This window comes from Artibeus jamaicensis, unplaced genomic scaffold, assembly GCF_021234435.1.
Source record: "Artibeus jamaicensis isolate MK-2021 breed Jamaican fruit bat unplaced genomic scaffold, CSHL_Jam_final scaffold_537, whole genome shotgun sequence".
Taxonomy (NCBI): Eukaryota; Metazoa; Chordata; class Mammalia; order Chiroptera; family Phyllostomidae; genus Artibeus; species Artibeus jamaicensis.
The window spans coordinates 674153-679555 of NW_026522047.1; positions in this window are offsets into that span (position 1 = coordinate 674153).

Below are 5403 nucleotides of genomic sequence, written 5' to 3' on the forward strand. Positions count from 1 at the left end.
TCTGGGCTCTGCTGCCCCCTCTCGCCACCCTACTCCCCACCCAAGGCCTCCTCCCAGCTTTGGGACTGTCCCCAGCAGGGTCTTCATCCTTTCTCGAGGCTGGACCCTGGGAAGGGGGAGGAAACACAAGGGAGGGAAGTGGGAGGCAATGGTAGGGCCCTGGGTGGGGGCCGGAGACAAAGGCGGCGGGAGGAGGCTCATCTGCAGCCCTGGGTTTGGGGAGGAGTCAGGGGGTTGGCCGAGGAGGGGTGGATGGGGCTGCTCGTGCTGGGGAGAAAGCTGAGGTCCCCCATACGCCTGCTCAGCCCAGGAAGCTAAGACCACAGAGGGTCTCCCCATAAGTGCTGACATTTTATTGTCTCCTGCGCCCCCGTGAGGTCAGGAGGCATCATGACACCCACTTGGCCACAGAGGTGGGGTGCAGGCAAGAGGGGACCCCAGCCCCCCTACCTACTGCCCCCCAAGTTGAGCCCTCCCTTGTGGTCCCTCGGCCCAGGCCATCCAGGGGCCTGAGCAGAGGGTGGGTCTTCCCAGGAAAGATGCTGCCTCCTCTCCCCTCCCCGAGTCTGGGGCCCTCGTCCCGCAGAGGGGTGCCCCCAGCCCCTGGGCCCAGCAGAGCTGGGGCTCAGGCCCAGAGGGAGCCCGCAGTCTGGCCTCCGCAGGGCCCAGACTGCAGCCAGGCCAGCAGCCCCCCGCCCTGGCCCAGGCTCTCACATTTGCTGAAGGTTTCGGGGGGACTCAGCACCACTCCGCGCTTTGCTGGGAGCAGAGCCTGGGGCCTGTACCGCTCAGAGCTGAACCCCTAATACCAGGGCCCGGGGCAGGGTCTGCCAGGAGGCGGGCTTCCCCAAGACCCCCACTCCACCCGCTGGCATGTCTGAGTCTAAAGGGACATAGTCAAGGGAAGCACGGCCCACTCCAGCCTCCCGGCCAGTCCCAGGAGGGGCTGCCCAACCTGCCCGCCATGCTGCCCCAACTGGAAGGCCATCTCTGCCCCGGGCCCTGCAGGTCAGGTCCTGGCTCTTGGCGTTCACTGGGGAGAGAGAGATCAGAGGGCGTGCACCCCGGGATTGGATAAGCTGCAGGGGCAGCCTGTAGGCCCAGTGGGCAGGCAGGAGCCGGTGATGGGTCTCGTGGACCAGCTGGTGGGTCCCTGCAGGTTAGGGGGAGGGGCCCCAAGAGAGGGCTGAGGCTCTGCCCGGGGTGCTGGTCCCGCACGTCATCCCCCTGTACACGAGGTCTCCCTAGGGTGCCAGGCTGGAAGGCCTCTTGCCTCTCGGGGTCCCCAGAAAAGGAGAGCGTTCAATTGCCCTGCCCCCACACCCCCCACTGGCTGTGCCTGGGGAAGGGGGAGCGGCCGACGGTGGTGAGGAGGGTGGTGGGATGCCCCCGCCTCCAGGTGACCCCAGAAGTGGGGATGCTGGGAGCCGAGTGCCCTTCTGGAAGCGTGCTCGCTGCCTCTGTCCCCAGGCCTGGCTCCTACAGGGACTCTGAGCTCAGGTCTGGCGGAGACAGTGCTCACACCGGGTCTCCGCCTGCGGGGCCCTGTCCTGCCGTCAGCCTCTAGCAGGGCCCGGCTCCTAGGGGGGCGGGAGGGACCCAGAGGTGCTGGGGTGTGGGGACCCTGCCTGGGTCAAGGCCACATGTCCGAGCAGCCGTGGTGCGGGCAGGGGCACGGGGGCTGGGCTTGCAGACCAGCAGGAAGAGAGGCCGGGGAGGCCAGGGGTCTCGCCCCGCCCTTGCTGCCAGGTGGTGACCGCAGGTGGCAGTGCTCTAGGAAGGCACCGGGGCCAGGCCCCTGACCAGGTCCCTCCATGGGTAGGGCGAGCCGCCGGGCTTGGGGACACTGGTTCTGAGGGTCTGGTGGCAAAGTGGCCACCCGGCTAAATGTCCCTGTGTCCTGAGGCCTCAGCCGGCCAGCCGGACAGAGTGCAGCTCTGCAAGGGGCTCCCGTGAAGGGTCTGCAGTCTGCAGCCATCGTCCGGGCATCGTGGTGACCCTGGTGTCCCACAAAGGCCTGTCCTTGAGGCGTCTGGCTCAATTTCCCCACAGGCCAGGGGGTGGAAGTCTCTGCCCCGATGGCCTCAGGAATGTGGCGAGGCAGGGCCACTCTCTCACCCCTCAGGGCGCAGTAGCTCTGTGCAGATGGGAGAGCCGGCCAGCCTCCAGGCCAAAGGCTCTGGGCTGGGCCAGGCAGCTCACCCAGCCCCCAAGGTCCAGGCAGTGTGACTTCAGGGGCACTGAAGGCTTGTTCCGGACCTGCAGCTGCGGTGATAGGGGTGGGTAGAGAGGGGCAGGGCAAGTATGGGAGAGAGGTCTGCACCCAGGGTGGCCTCACTGGCCTCCCCTCCAACCCCACCGCTTGCTGCTTGCCCCGCCCTCACGCAGAGCTGCCCCCTCCCCCCGCCCCGGCTCAGGCCCACCCACCCGGGCCGGGGTCACTCTCAGCCCTGCTCACAGGCAGGGCGGCGTCCCCCAAGGCCCTGCGCCCCAGCAGCAGGCCAGGCTTCCTGCAGGCTCCGACTGTCCCGGGTAACCCGGGCTGGTCACAGGGGCCGAGGCTCTGTCCCCCGAGACCAGGTCCCCCTGGGCCACCAGGCCTCCCAGCCGGCAGCCCTCACCCACGTAGGCAGGACCCAGCTTGCCACGGGCAAGGGCTGCAGCCCCCAGCGGCCCCAGGGCCTTCTCCTGGCCGGTCCCCGCAGGCCCTCTGAACCTTCCGGGGCAGCTGGTGGCTGCATCCTGCCCCAGGTCCAGCGCCCTCGGGGGCAGGGCCGTCCCTCCTTAGCACGTTGCTCCCACAGCAGACCCCAGAGCTGGTGATGGGCCCGGAGCCCTAGGACTAGAGGTGCCCCCCTGGTCAGGGGCTGTGGCTCCCGCTCCTGGGACAAGGCCCTCGTCTGCCCAGACACCTGGCAACAGGACCCCGAGCCCTCCGAACCTGCTCCGACAGGGACAGGGGCCCTTGGGTGGCCTCACCACAGCTCCCCTGAGGGCACCTGGATCAGGCCCCTGCCCCCCGTCAGCATGGGTCCTCAGGGGGACCCTCCCTCCCGTGGCCCTGGAGGCCACTTCCTTCCAGCCCAGCGGGATAAAAACAGGAAACCGGGTTCCTGAGGAAGAGAAGCTGGGTCCCTGGGATGGGGGCCGGCGTCCTGTGGCCTGGACCTGCAGCAGCCTGGGCTCAGCCCACACTGACATCGGGTGGGGTCGAGCTAGGGGCTCCAGTCAGAAGGGAACGGGGCGCAGGGAGATGGGGCTCTGGCTGGAAAGGACGGAGCCTGGGTGCGGGCGCTCGAGGGGCTGAGCGCACACAGCAGGCGGAAGGGCTGACGCTCCCCAGCAGGACAAATGGCGGCGTATGGGGCGTGGGCAGGTGGGGTGGTCATGGCTGGGCAAGGCCACGGCCAAGGCCAAGGAGGCCGAGGGAGAAGGGAGCCCCTTCCCCACGAGCGGTGGTCAGGAGACCGGGGCCCCTTCCCACCCTTCTGCCCGCGGGTCCCCGGGAGCCTCCGGGTCAGCACAGGGGCTTCCGGCCCCCCGTGACCTGGCCAGCCCAGCGCGGGCCTCCAACCTGCAGCCCTCTCCCTGCGGACAGCAGCCGGAAGTCAGACTGAGCGTGCTGGGCGGTTCCCTGTCTTTGCGGTGGATGGGGACCCTCTCCCCGCCGAGGCAGCCGCGGCCGCCCTCCCGGGGCCAGAGCGGCTCCTTCTCCCCGCGCCCGATTCCTCCATTCCCTTCCGGCGTTTTCCCGTAGGCCACAGTTGGCTATAGGCGTCCTTGAGCTGGGCGCCTCTGGCCAGAGTCTGAGAGGCCCGGGAGCCCCATCCTGCTGCCCTGTCCCTCACGCTCCTCCCTGACCGCACTCTGGGGAGTCACGGGGGCCCTGGACTCTCCCTGGGTTCCTTGCTGGCCTCCTGGGAGGCCGTTGCCAGGCCCCTCTCCCTCTGGGAGCGCAGGGAGGCCACCAAGCAGCTGGGCCCCGGTAGGCGCTGGGGGCACTAGGGAGGGTCACCAGTTGGGTTGGGGACCTTGTCCCAAGGCTGCCGACTGCCCTCATGGGAGAGGTGACTGAGACGTGCAGGTCAGAGAAAACGAGGGGGACGGTTTGGGGGTGCCCTGGGCAGCCCCTGTGAGGTGTCCTCGAGACCCCAGGAGCTACTCAGCTCTCCGGGGCTCCTGGAGGGCCCGCCTCAGCCCCACCTGTCCTGCTTTCCTGGAGGCCTTGGACAGGCCACCCAGGCCTGCGGGGAAGTGTCCGGGCTGCAGAGCCCCGCTGGCTGCGTCACTGGCCCCAGGGGCCCCTTTAAGAAAACCCTGCAGGAGGATGCCCTGCGCCCAAGCACCCGGGATGTGTCGTGTCACAGAAGGTCCTGGGGCTCCCCCAGCTCCCAAGTCCACAGGCACGTCAAATGAGGCCTCGCTGGCCCCCTGTGCAGGGCACCCTGGCAGGCCCCACCCAGCATGCCCGCTGTTTGGACACATGCAGTTTCAGACACCACGGGCGGTTCACTGCAGCCGCTGCCGGGGGAGACATACGGCCTGGGCACCTTCGGCAAGGCGGCCACTTCCTGCAGGGGACGTGTCTGGGCACCGCACTGTCCTGGGGTCCCGGGGCCGAAGGGAGCTCGTTCATTAGCCTGGTGGTCCTGCCTGGAACTGCCGCCCCACCCGAATGCCCCCACCCCTGAGGCTGTCCTCTAGGGCCTGTCCTGGGGTTGACTGTCGGCCCCACATACTGGGGACTCAGGCCCGCATGGGTGGAGCCCAAGCTGACACCTCCTACCATCGTCCTGGCACCCACTCGGCAGACCCTGGAGGAAGGACTCCTGGGAGTGTGTCCCTGCCCACCTCGGCCCCCAACCCCCTGCCTGTCCTCTACCCAGCACGGGTCTCACCTTTTGGGGCAGGTGGCTGGCAGAGGGGCCTTGGGGGTCCGTGGCTGCGTGCCCCTCCCCGCCGAAGGCCCTGTGGGATGCTCGGTCAGGTCTCCCAAGCAGCCAGGCTGCACAGAGCACCGGGCTGTGCGGCCTCTGGTGTCCGCCCCACGACCCACCACCAGCAGCCCCTCCGGGGTCCGCATCTGCCTTGTGGGGCCATCAGGGGCTGAGGGGCCCAGGAACTTGGGAGAACAAGGTGGGCAAACCTCATCTCCACCTTGCACCCCTGCAGCCCGCCCTCCCACCCAACCCTCACACCCCCTTCCGGGGGCGCAGCGGGGCTGAGGAAGTAGTCAGCTCTGGGGCTGCAGCCTGTCCTTGGGCAGGGCCGAGGTCGGACCCTGCAGGCTCAGCGGTCACTGGCCTCGGCCCTGCCAGCCCCAGGCCCCTGGCTCTCTCTCCTGCTTTGTCAAGAGAAATGTGAGGCCGATCAGCCAGAGAACCCCCCGACCGGAACCCCAGC